The sequence below is a fragment of the Xenopus tropicalis genome, chromosome 6 (genome assembly GCF_000004195.4).
Source record: "Xenopus tropicalis strain Nigerian chromosome 6, UCB_Xtro_10.0, whole genome shotgun sequence".
Lineage (NCBI taxonomy): Eukaryota > Metazoa > Chordata > Amphibia > Anura > Pipidae > Xenopus > Xenopus tropicalis.
The window spans coordinates 103332970-103345096 of record NC_030682.2 but is presented as its reverse complement, the minus strand read 5'-3'; the positions used below and the strand labels follow the sequence as shown (position 1 = coordinate 103345096).

The 12127-nt window shown below is 40.3% G+C and overlaps 1 protein-coding gene across 4 annotated transcripts in view; it reads left to right on the top strand.

Annotated features, from left to right (window-relative positions):
• Positions 1–2221: 2221 nt before the first annotated feature.
• Positions 2222–12127, top strand: part of ldlrad4 (low density lipoprotein receptor class A domain containing 4) — a 242598-nt gene continuing 232692 nt past the window's right edge. For all 4 annotated transcript variants that reach the window (XM_004915257.4, XM_018095031.2, XM_004915258.4 and 1 more), the window contains exon 1: positions 2222–2386. The gene's annotated coding sequence lies outside the window, so the exon portion shown is untranslated. The remainder of the gene's footprint in view (positions 2387–12127) is intronic.

Sequence of the window (12127 nt, the reverse complement as noted above, 5' to 3'; positions counted from 1 at the left end):
CAGCGCGCACAACCCGGAAATAGTAAGAAAAATTGCCAGGAGGCGCCCACACCGGTATGCCGGTAAGTTAAAAATTTTTATCATTTTTTTAAAAAAAAACGGTGTTCGGTATATACCGTTATACCGCCCAGCACTAAGTAATACCCTGCCATTTACAAAGATCTGTGGCATACCCCCCCAAAAAAAATTCTTCAGAGGGGCCCGGCGAACAATGTAAGTACTACCAGCCCACCCAGGCCTGGACTGGCAATCTATGGATTCTGCCAAATGGCAGAGGGGCTGTTGTAAGATGCCACAGACAGTCACTATTTATTGGGCTGGTAAGGGACTGTTTGGGCCTCTGTGTACTTGAAATGCCAGGGCCTATTTTGTATCCCAGTCCAGGTCTGATGCCAGCACAGGGCATGCTGGGAAAACAAAGACAGAGACTCAAAAGGCTTATTTCTTCTGGCTCAGGAAGTTCTGTACCCTATGCCCTGTGGAAAGGATGTGTCCATAACTGCCAATGTGTAGCGCAAGCTGTTCCTGGGAGAAATCACATGGCTGTTTCTCTTTGGACCTTATTTCAGGGTACTCTGCCGTTGAGCAGCTGGATTTAGGCAACACAGCCAAGAAAGCGTTATACACATTAAAGCACAGAATTCCAAACTGTGGGATGCCCCTAGAGAGCAGAGTATGGTTAGTCAACTAAAAGGGCAGTAAAGATTATATTTGGGCTGTATGTTTATTGCGGTCACTGTTCGAAATATTCCGGGAAATATCTTGGAATCTCAGCCCGCTGGGATGCATTTCAGGGAAAGACAATTAATGAAGACAACCTTGGTACTGCAATAGTATAAAGGTGGCCATATATGTTCAAATTTTAGTCTTCTTCCAACTAACATTCGCATATCGATCATACATTTAAATGCAACAATCTAAAATTAACATTCAGACTGAAACTGTAGGATAAAGCATTAAAAATAACAAAACAGAGAATGTTTTGAACATGATATAGTTGACAGACACCAATCATACAAATGTTATGTCCCGGAAATGAATTGTAGGCCCCCCAAGGATATCGTCAGATATACAATACATGCACAGATTTTATCATTATCCGACTGAAATTTTCTAATCTGTCAGATCAACTAAACAACCGATTGCCATGGTACGAAAATTATTGGGACAATATTTCAGAGTCCACACGGTTCAAAAAACCACTTTGTACGATTATATTGGTGCATGTATGGACAGCTTGAGGCAATGGTTTCATTGTAAGAAATGAGTGACATAAGAAGTTACCATGCCCCACAGCCTGCTAAAATTTTCTAATCCCTCCAATCAACTAAACGTCCGAAAGATGTAAGAAATGAGTGATATAAGAAGTTAGCAGACCAACCTCCAGTAGGATTTCATTGGTTTATCACAGCCAGAATAATGAAAGCAAATATAACTGTTTGTGTTTTGCTAATGTAATCCTGCACACTTGGTTTCTGCTTCATATTCCTCTGCTATGGAGAATTCTGAATTTCCAGGCTGTTGCAGGTACATAGGGATTGAGCAAAGTTAACAGTGCAGCAGCCCATAGCAACCTGTTAGTGTTACAAACGCTATGCAAGGGCACCACTGTCGGACTGAGGTGCCAAGGGCCCACCAGAAAACCCTTAGACCTTAGGCCCATTCTAACCTTCTCTGTTCACTCACTTTCTTTAATTTCTTATTTACTTCTTTTTACATCTATTATTTCCTCCATTTCTTCTATTATAGAATTGAGTAATGGCTATGGTAATATAGGCATACAAGGCAAATGGTTGGATGAGCAGGAGGGCCCACTGACACCTGGGCCCACCGGGAGTTTTCCTGGTATCCTGGTGAGCCAGTCCGACACTGAAGGGCACAAAGCACGGCAGAGAAAGCATCTATGTGCTGTGCATATAAAGGCAATCATCATCTGTAGGGACATTTGATAGCCTTTCTCATTGCTATTCTGCATGAAGCATATTAGTGGTACATTCAATTTACTCTCCTGTGTGTATAACATGAGTGGGCCAGTCTAATGCTCTTACTAGCCCAGTCGGTGTTTTTTCCTTATTTATGGAGTTTGTGCTAATAATCATTCTCTAATAAATTATTTTACATATAATGAGAGATGCTCAGTCCCAGACCTGCCGGGCACTTCCATCTCCCCCCAGTAGGTGTCAGTGTAGCCATTAGGTATGAGTGTTGGAGCTGTGCAGGAGTCTCCTCTCCCTCTGCGCTCACACCCCCTCCAGAACTTGTCTTCTCCCCGGCTGTCAGAGTGAGCTCCAGACTGGCTGCAGACAGAGAGAGGGGTGGAGGAGAGTGAGGGGAAGGTTGCCAGTCCCAGGCAAGGAGCCTGTGCGCACACACACTGCAGGGGGAGGTAAGGCCCTTTCATCTGCTTTGCATAAGGGGAAAACCCCGCAGCACAGGCTCAGCTTGAAGGGCTGCTGGGAGAGGGAAAGGGAGGTGGAATGACTTTCATTAGGGGAAGAGGTTGAAGGGATGCTAATTTAGCCAAGGGGGCGCTGTTCCCTCGCTTGCCCACTAAGTAAGTGCAATGTGACCTCCCGTGGGGCAGTAGCGGCGGACTAAAGGCGCTTGTATAGCTGTGTGGGTCAGACTGCTCTGCTGCACCCACAGGCTTCCTGCGTACAGTGCCCCCACAGGCTTCCTGCGTACAGTGCCCCCACAGGCTTCCTGCGTACAGTGCCCCCACAGGCTTCCTGCGTACAGTGCCCCCACAGGCTTCCTGCGTACAGTGCCCCCACAGGCTTCCTGCGTACAGTGCCCCCACTTGGCTCAGTAGCGATGTTCTTCTATCATCGTGTAGTCAGGGGCTCTACCCCATGTTTTCTTTCATTATTCACTATTATTATTAATGCCAGGGAACCTTAGTTTAGAGACTTAAACCTCAAGTCAGTGACAGTTTTATTTCTACAGACTTTTGCTGGGAGGCATTTGTTACTTCTGTCATAGCAAGCAGGGGTCTCCAGTCTGCAGCCCTCCAGCTCTTGTATAACTACAAGTCTCAGAATCTTAAGGAAGGGGGGCCATTAGGTGTTGTGCAACATTAGAATCTTGTCAGCTCTTTGGCTTTCAATAATATGGTTATGGTTTGCCTTCTGTTGTGGTTGCTGTTCTGCTGGCTTGTAATTAAAAAGTTCAGTATTACACATTTAATTTGGCCTATTTTAATGCCTTCACAAAGTGATGCTGATAGTGTAATGTTCTTGTACAGACTAGAATTGTAATTACTGTATATAACACTATATTTCAGTCCTGTCTTTTTAACACAACTTGGGCTTTTTTTAACTCCACTCAGGTGGCCCAAATTGTAGCACAGAAACCCCATGAAATATAACTGGAGGCCAAAGCTTTAGGCGGATGCCACACGTGGCGTTTTTACGCTGCGTATTTTCTAATTCTCTCGGCGGCTGAAAAACGCACGATATCATCATCCAAAAAAAAAAACTTGAAAAGACTCGAAGCAAACCACACAAAGCGTAAATACGCTAGAAAACGCCTTAGCACGGATTTTTCAAGCGTTTGCCGAAATACGCCAGTATTTGCACAGCAAGCTATTCCTTTGTATACACAAAGGCAGCTGCCAGACCTAGCGGAAATACGCGACGTTTCTTACTATTTCGCACTATTAGCACCATGGAAATCGGATTTGCTACGTCACCAGTACTAGGCTGAAAAACGCCATAGTTGGGCTGTGTGGCTTGTGCAGCGTTTTTAGGCTGAGAAAATACGCAGCGTAAAAAAACGCCACGTGTGGCATCAGCCTTAGGACTGGTGGAAGAATCAGTTGTATAGGTGTACCAGTCAGAAGTAAATGTGGATCAACAAAGCTCAGGTGGGACAATGAGAAGTGCAAGTGTGCCAGTCTGTAGCACAAATGGGTCAAACAGCAGCATAAGCTGCACATTCGGCAAATAAGCACGGGTGGCCCAGCACGGGTGGCCAATACGTAGCATAGGTGGGATCATCAGAAGCACACATCTGCCAGTATAGGTGGATTGATTCGTAGTAGGTGGAATCAATAGATGTGGATCAGATTGTAGCACAAGCTGGCCAGTTAGTAGCGCTTATGAGGCAATCAGTAGTGCAATAGTTTCTTTATTTAGTCCATTAAAACCAGGTATTACATCTTTATGTCAGTTATCTCTGGCTTTAGAATATCATGAATTTGTATATGTGTTAAAAAATTTGTGTGGAGGCAATAATTAACTTTCTACATCTTACAGCTCTTACAGTTTGTACCTTACTTGAGCAAAATGTATGGCATTGGGTTATTACTGGCTATTGGGCTATTATTATTATTCATTTATATAGTGCTGACATGTTCCACAGCCCTTTACAGAGATTATACATCATTCACATCAGCACATACCCCAGTGGAGCTTACAGTCTAAGTCCTTATCAACCACATGCTTTGGTCAAGTGAATTCCAGGGACATTTTATCATTCCCATCGGTCCCTGCCCAGGTCCAGACTTGGATTCAAAATAGGCCCTAGCATTTCAAGTAAACAAAGTCACTGTCTAGGCAGCCCCTCTGGCATTTGCCAGAATCCCTGGTTTTCCAGTCCGGCCCTGGTCCCTGCCCAGGTAAAGCTTACAGTCTAAGTTGCCTATTACATTCACTCCATGGTCATTTTTTCTGTCAGGAATCAGTTAACAGTAACATGACTGCACAGGTTATCGCCAGCGACACTTTTAAGCAGCCTGATGAAGACTCTTCACTTATCTTTCCTGAGCTTGGACAGAGCAGAGGCAAGTGATATCTAGTGTAGAAATGGAAATTCTGGACATAAAGTTACTAATAGTGGCATATTTCTACCCTTGAGGCTTCATTATGAACCTCACCAGTGCAAGCTGAAGACCAACAATACACCATGTAAAATGCATCCACAGAGCACTTGTGTCCACAGGGTTTGCGTAGCCTGCACAATTAAGGGGGTATCCAAGGAATGTACATATGCTGCCCCCTGCCTGCCCCTTATGAATACAGCATTGCTGAACAAAGACACTACTGTATTTCTAGGAGAGGTGCAAGTCTTCACATGTGCCTATGGGTGCTAAGTGGGCGCTAAAAACTTAGTTGCCTTTATACTTCAACCCAAATAATAAGATCCAAAATGGCCAGCCAGACAAAGCTGTAGCTTACTGCAATTGCTCAAATACCCTAAATGGATCCTCTGCTTGAGTGGTCCAAATTAAGATATATGGTCCTCCATAACTACAGCCAATAAGTAGATTGCAACTTGTAGTCTTCATTTCTGGTTGTTTTGCTGTTTAATCCCACTGTGTTTGTAACTGAATTTGATGAAAATATATAATGGCAGTAACTGAATAAAAATATTGCATTACTTTCTACTAGACAAGAGAATATTGTCTCTGGTACTTTCATGGCAGTGTGCATCACCACGGGGCCACTCACTGCTGCCTTTAGAAGCAAACTAAACTCACAGCAGGTGTCTTTGAAGGGGAATCCCAAGACCAGATTTTAAATCTTTCTGAAACATCAAAACACTTACTATTCTGACTGACTATGGAATATCTAAAGCTGAATTGTGCCCTGCTTATTATAAAGGTTTGGTATTCCTTTTATTTTACTCTTAAAGAGACAGCATGGGATAAGGGCACATTACCTTGCCTTTCTGTATCTTTGCTTTTACATAAATGGCAACATTACAACATCACTAGAAGAAATAAAAGGTTGGTTCTATTAGTTGTTTGTGGGAATGTGAGTGACAGTATTGTTTATGAGTATTTTGAAGTGTAGCAGCTCCAACCCACATATTTATAAATAAAAATGTATAGAGACTCATTGTATTCCATTTGAGGCCTGTGTATAGTGTTGTTTCCGCGGCCCCTGTGATAGCTGGGGGGGGGGGGGCAAGGATCTATGGGCGCCCAGTGGGGCATTGATGGCTAAGTAGTTTCAGTATATGTATATGATAAATGCCTTATACACAAATTTCTGAGTCATGTGACAAATTACACTCACAGCATATGCATGACTCTTGTATATTATATAATGTGTGTGTGTGTGTGTGTATATATATATATATATTTGTGTGTTTATATATATATATATATATATATATATATATATAATGTCACACTACATGGCTAATTAGTAAGCAGCTCAGAAACCAATGCATACTGAATTATAATTAATCAGCCCTGTAGCATCAGGGGGAAAAAAATGGCGAAAAAAACATGAAAACCATGAACTTTTCATTGTGTCACACAAATGAAAGCGTAAAAAAACCCCAAAAGCCTCTAAAACGATCTCTGCATGTAGGTGGCGGATGAGAGATCTGCGAGACTCACCTCCATAGGGGTAGCACATCATGAGGGATAAAGTAAGAGAGGATTTTTACCAACTAAATAATATATAGGAATCACTTTTTCAAACTGAATATAAAGGGTAAAGAAAGTTCCCACCACTCTACTAGGGCTTTGCAAAACATGAACATACCCTTTAATGAGCCGATGTGCTCATTAAAGAGCTGACTGGTTTTTGGTTATATTTATTTATAGGGTTTGTTTGCCTGCTCTACTATGAATAAAGGTGCTCTTTTATGGTCCAAATATGCTTGGTAATGGTTTCAGCATCCTGTATGCTTGCCTTCAATCCCATAGTTTTAGTCACGTTTTATTACGTATTTCATATACAAGTTTGGGATGTGTTATTTAGAATGCCTGGGACCTAGGGTCTTCGAGATAATGGGTCTTTCTGTAATTTGGATCCCCATACCTTAAGTTTGCTAAAAAATAATTTAAACATGAAATAAATGCAATAGGATGGTTTTGCATCCAGTATAGATTGACAATACTTGAAAAAGAGCTTTGCTATCAATATGCTGTGTTAGGTAAAGCACTGAAAGTTGCAGCTTAGCTCTGCTGTGTAACCATTCTTTTACCTATGTTATTTTGTTCTAATTAAGCTTCAACTGGACAGAAGCAGTGGATAGGGTCAATGAGCATTTAACTACCCAGAATGATCCAGGTTCCATGGATTAATTATGTCTTAGTTGGGATCAAGTAGAAGGAATGGTTTATTAAAGAGAAAAAGGGTAGATATTTGAATTATTTAAATAAAATGTATGAGAGATGACCATCCCGTTATTTGGAACTTTCTGGATAAAGGGTTTCCAGATAACGGATGCCATACATCTACTTTTGATGGTTAACCTACAAATAAATTACTGTAGATTTTGAGGGTGCTGAGATGTGTTATTCTAGTAATAGCATAGAAGTACTGTTAATGCTTAAGGTGAAAATTAGCTTTTTTTATATAGTGTTTTTTTAAGGTTATTTATGGAAAATGTTTGCGGTGAGGTTGTTTGGTGTTTGCCGGATTTTATAATGTTTAAAACACGTTCTTGTCTTGCATATTTCAGCATAATAATGCTTAGTAAGGAACATGCACAAAGACTCAAGGCTACTGGCCGATGCTTATGAACAGAGGAGTGAGTGAAAACCTTTTCATCAAAAGAATGGGCTGAAGTGGTCCAATTTCTTCAGCCCAGAGAGCAGTTATAAGGCATCTGGTTTATACAACCTAACAGTGCTTTGTTTAAGGAGTGCAAATAAAGAGAATTGAAGCAGGGACCACACACAGAGACCGATTAGATTTATTGTGTTAAGAGGCAGATCTCCATACATATTATAGTTATTGGTCAGTGGCATTAAAATCTAAAGATGCAAACCCTTGTGCTGGGTAACCATACAACAAACAATACATGGCTTTCTCTAGGAATGAGAGTGCACATAAGTGAATGCCCTGAGTGGTGCCATTATGGACTTCTGAATGCCTGGCACTGATCGAAGAAAAATACACCAACTTCTTGTGAGGCCTCCAGCACCTTAGAGTCAACATAGTTTGGTATTTTCTTTAGCTTACAGGGCCACTTTATTATATCGCAGATTATGGTATTATAAAATATTTTCTAGTAAATGGACTTCTTTAGAGTCTGGTGCCTAAGGCCATCCTTTCCTGAACTGAACTTTATGGGTCATGTATAGATGTCCATGTTGCAGATTAGGATATATGTCCTACTGTATGTCCACAGGAACCTTCAGTTTCTTCTTGGCACATCCCTCTCTCCACCTTGTGTCTCGCATGTGGGAGAGTTAGTTGGCCCTTCCTTGGGGACAAGAACTTTCCAGTTGGTTAAGCAACAGTTTATACAATTTTACAAACAAACTTCTTCCTAAAGGCCCCTTGGGTTCCAGAGCCTTGGTGCATTCACAAACCGTGCCCTATAGCCCCCTACACCCCTGGATTTTGTATAGAACAAAAAGTTATTTGGTTTCGTAACAGCACAATATCCTCTAAAACTCCTCTCTCTCGTCATACTGTATACAAATAAACAAGCACACAGCAACAATGTGCATTGGAAGATGCAATCATTCTGGACAGATCACCTGTAATCTGGTAGGATGTCAAAATGGTCTTTTAAAACTGACTTTTAGTTATCAACCAGATTGTTGGGCAGTGTGGTTGGCATCGGGCAAACTGCCTGTCCAAATCTAGCCATGTATAAACATCCTAACCCAATCTGCTAAGGTTAATAAAAGCCACAATGTTTACCCAGATGCAGTAACCAATAGTAAATACTATCTGTCACTATCCATGAAGCAAACTTTACACCTTTTATTACAAAAGCCCCTTAGTGTGCCTATGAGGGATGTAATGATTACTGTAAAGCACTGAGTATCTCTCAAATGCCTTAAGAAAGGCTATGTATAAGTCCTTACTACCAGGGGTGGTTTTCTATCTTCGCCCCTAGGCCAGCCATCTCCCTCACCCCACATATGTATATACACTAGTGCTTTGTGAATGTTCTGTATTTTTATATGAATGTGACCTAAAATATTCAAACAAGTCCTAAAAGTAGATGAAAAAAACCTAGTTAAACAAATGAAACAAAATTATTATATTTGATCATGTGTTTATTGAAAGAAAATGATCCCATAACATATATGCGTGTGGCAAAAGTTAATGAGTCATGCTCTCAGTATTTGTTGTGACCCCCTTGCGCTGCAACTAAATATTTGTGTTAACTGTTGATCAGTCCTACACATCGGCTCCATACAGAACAGCTTCAGCTCTTGGATGTTGGTGTTGGTGGGTTTACTCACATGAACTGCTCACTTTAGGTATTTCCACAACATTTCAGTTGGATTAAGGTCAGGACTTTGACTTGGCCATTCCAGAACATTCATTTTATTCTTCTTTAACCATTCTTTGGTAGAACGACTTGTGTGTTTAGTATTGTTGTCTTGCTACATGACTTATGTCAGATATATTTCCTTTAGAATTCTCTGGTATAGTTTAGAATTCATTGTTCCATCAATTATGGCAAGCCATCCACGCCAAGATGCAGCAAAACAGGCCCAAATCAGAACACTTTCACCACCAACTTTCACAAATGGGAAAAGGTTCTTATGCTGGAATGCAGTGTTTTTCTGTCTCCAAATGTTACACTCCTTATTTAAGCCAAAAAGTTCTATTTTGGCTTCATCAGCACATTCAACAAAACATTCTTGAAGTATCCTTCTGGTTTGTCCACATGATCTTGCAAATTGTAGACGGTCAGCAATATTTTTTGGGGAGAGCAGTGGCTTTCTCCTTTCTGTCCAGCCATTCACACCATTGCTGTTCAGTGTTCTCTTGATGGTGGACTCATGAACATCAACATTTACCAATGTGAGACAGGCCTTCATTTGCTTAGAAGCTACAGTGGGTTCCTTTGTAACTTCTCGGTCTATTAGACACCTTGCAGTTGGAGTTATCTTTGATGATCAACCACTTCTAATTAAGGTTAACAGTCTTGCATTTCCTCCATTTGTACACAATCTGTTTGACTGTTGATTAGTGGAGTCCAAACTCCAGCTTTTGGCTTAATGGGCATCAACACCTCAAACACCTCCTTTGTTCAAGCCATGATACACATGCACAAATTTGTTGTATGTATGATCAGGCTTTGCTGGATCCCTGTTCTTTAAATAAAACAATGTCTCTCACTCACAACTGATTGTCATCCCAATGACAGAAAACAACAGACTCTGATTTCACCTTCAAATTATATGATAATCCTAAAGATTCACTTACTTTTGCCACACTTGGATATGTTATTGGATTGTTTTTTTTCAATAAATACATGACCAAATAGAATAATTTGTGTTTCATTTGTTTACCTAGGTTTTCTTCATCTACTTTTAGGACCTGTTTGAAAATCAGATGATGTTTTAGGTCACATTCATATAAAAATATAGAAATTTTTAAAGGGTTCAAAAAATTTTGAGAACCACTCTATGTATACACGCAACAAATTTTTGTGGCTAGTGTTGCATGCTTCAAAATTCTCCCTCCTGCCCAGCTTCATATATGAGCATATCATGGACATGATGCATTTCACATGTTTAAGATTTAGTTGTTCATGACTTATTTTAAAATGTAATTTTTTTACCCTGTTTCTAATATTGATGTTTAAAGTATAATGTTCCTCACTCTGGTGTTTAAGTTTGGAAGCTCAGTAATCCAGGTGCAGCCTTTTAAATTGTTTCAGTTTGCTACATTAGTTGATATATTTCTCAGCAGTGTCTGTGGAATACTAGAGACCATTGTACCAATTATAGCAGCAGCCTTTAATGGAACTCAGGGATAATGCTCTACAGGGCCCCAAATAAGAAATGTAGCAACTAATGCATAGAATTATAGAGGCCATCACTCCCACCATCCCACAGAGCCGCAGTAGGGAAACAGGAGAAGGAGAAAATGACACTTAAAACGCAATATTAGATCTTGGCAAAAAATGAAGTGAAAAAATGCATATTTTTGTCATCCAAGCAAGCATAATGCAGTCTGTGTCTCTATGATTATTATGTGCTATTATATAATGTTCTGGGTGGACCAGTTTGTGCCTGAGAAGTTAAACCCTCCAGTACTTTATGTGACTGTTCTTCCTTGACTTCATTAGACTCTTCAGTACTCTCTTCAGGAGCATTACAGCCTTAGCTTTTTTTGCTCCACAGTAATTCATATCATCATCATCCTCTTGTACATGTTATTTGTGGAAGAGACTTGAATATTTATGAGTTGGATAACTGATCAGTCTGAAGTGTGAAAATGATTTAGTGCTTATGGCTAATGGGACACAGGGTTATTCCAGTGTTTTGTATTTCAGTGAGCAGGGGAGAAAACACTTAGGGGTGTATTTATTTACGTCACAGACAAACATTACTGGTGAAATAACCCATAGTAACCAATCAGCAATTAAATTTGAACAAGTTAGACAAAAGCAAAGATCCAATTGACTGCTATGGGTAACATCACTGGTGATGTTTGTCGCAGTGTTAATAAATACATCCATATAAGTCCTCCACATCTCCTTGAATGCCATTTGCTGGCTGTTAGTGCACTGTCTTTTCAGGTGCTTATAACTTAAAAACCCTTAGGTTTTAGGTTAATACTTAGGATGAATGTGTTTTTTTGTGGGTGTTTGTGCCCCAGGTATGTTGGTGTTACAGTGAATATGGTCTAGGTCAGGAAGCAGGTTTGTATGGGAGAACATGTATCTGGGTTTCTGTCTGCTCAGGTATTGGAATGAGTATGTGAGCGAGTGTGTGTAGGTGTTATTGTGTCTCTAAGGCTGTGTCATTGTGACATAGCTTAAAAATGAGGGATCGCCTGGGTGTATGAGACTTCATCCAGTCATAGGAAAAAAGTTATTTTATTCACATCAACTGCCTTACTTTATACTACCTAATTACATTGATATATATTCTACTTTAACAAACCTTTTATTTTTTTCCCTTGGATGAACTTCAAGGGGTCGGTCATCTTTCATACTACTTCCCAGTTTAGTAGTTAAACAAAAAATAGAAAGAAAAAAGTCAACATTTCTGGTGTACTATTTGAAAACACCTGAACTGAAAAAAAAAGTTTTGACAGGCAAGCATCCCCTTTTTTCAAAACACATCAGTTAATAGAGCTTCTTCAGCTGAATCCTGCATGTAAAGATTTACTTTACATTGAATTTTGAAATTTCACCTGGGGCTAGCCATATTCTTTATTTCCCAGGATGCCACAGCCATATG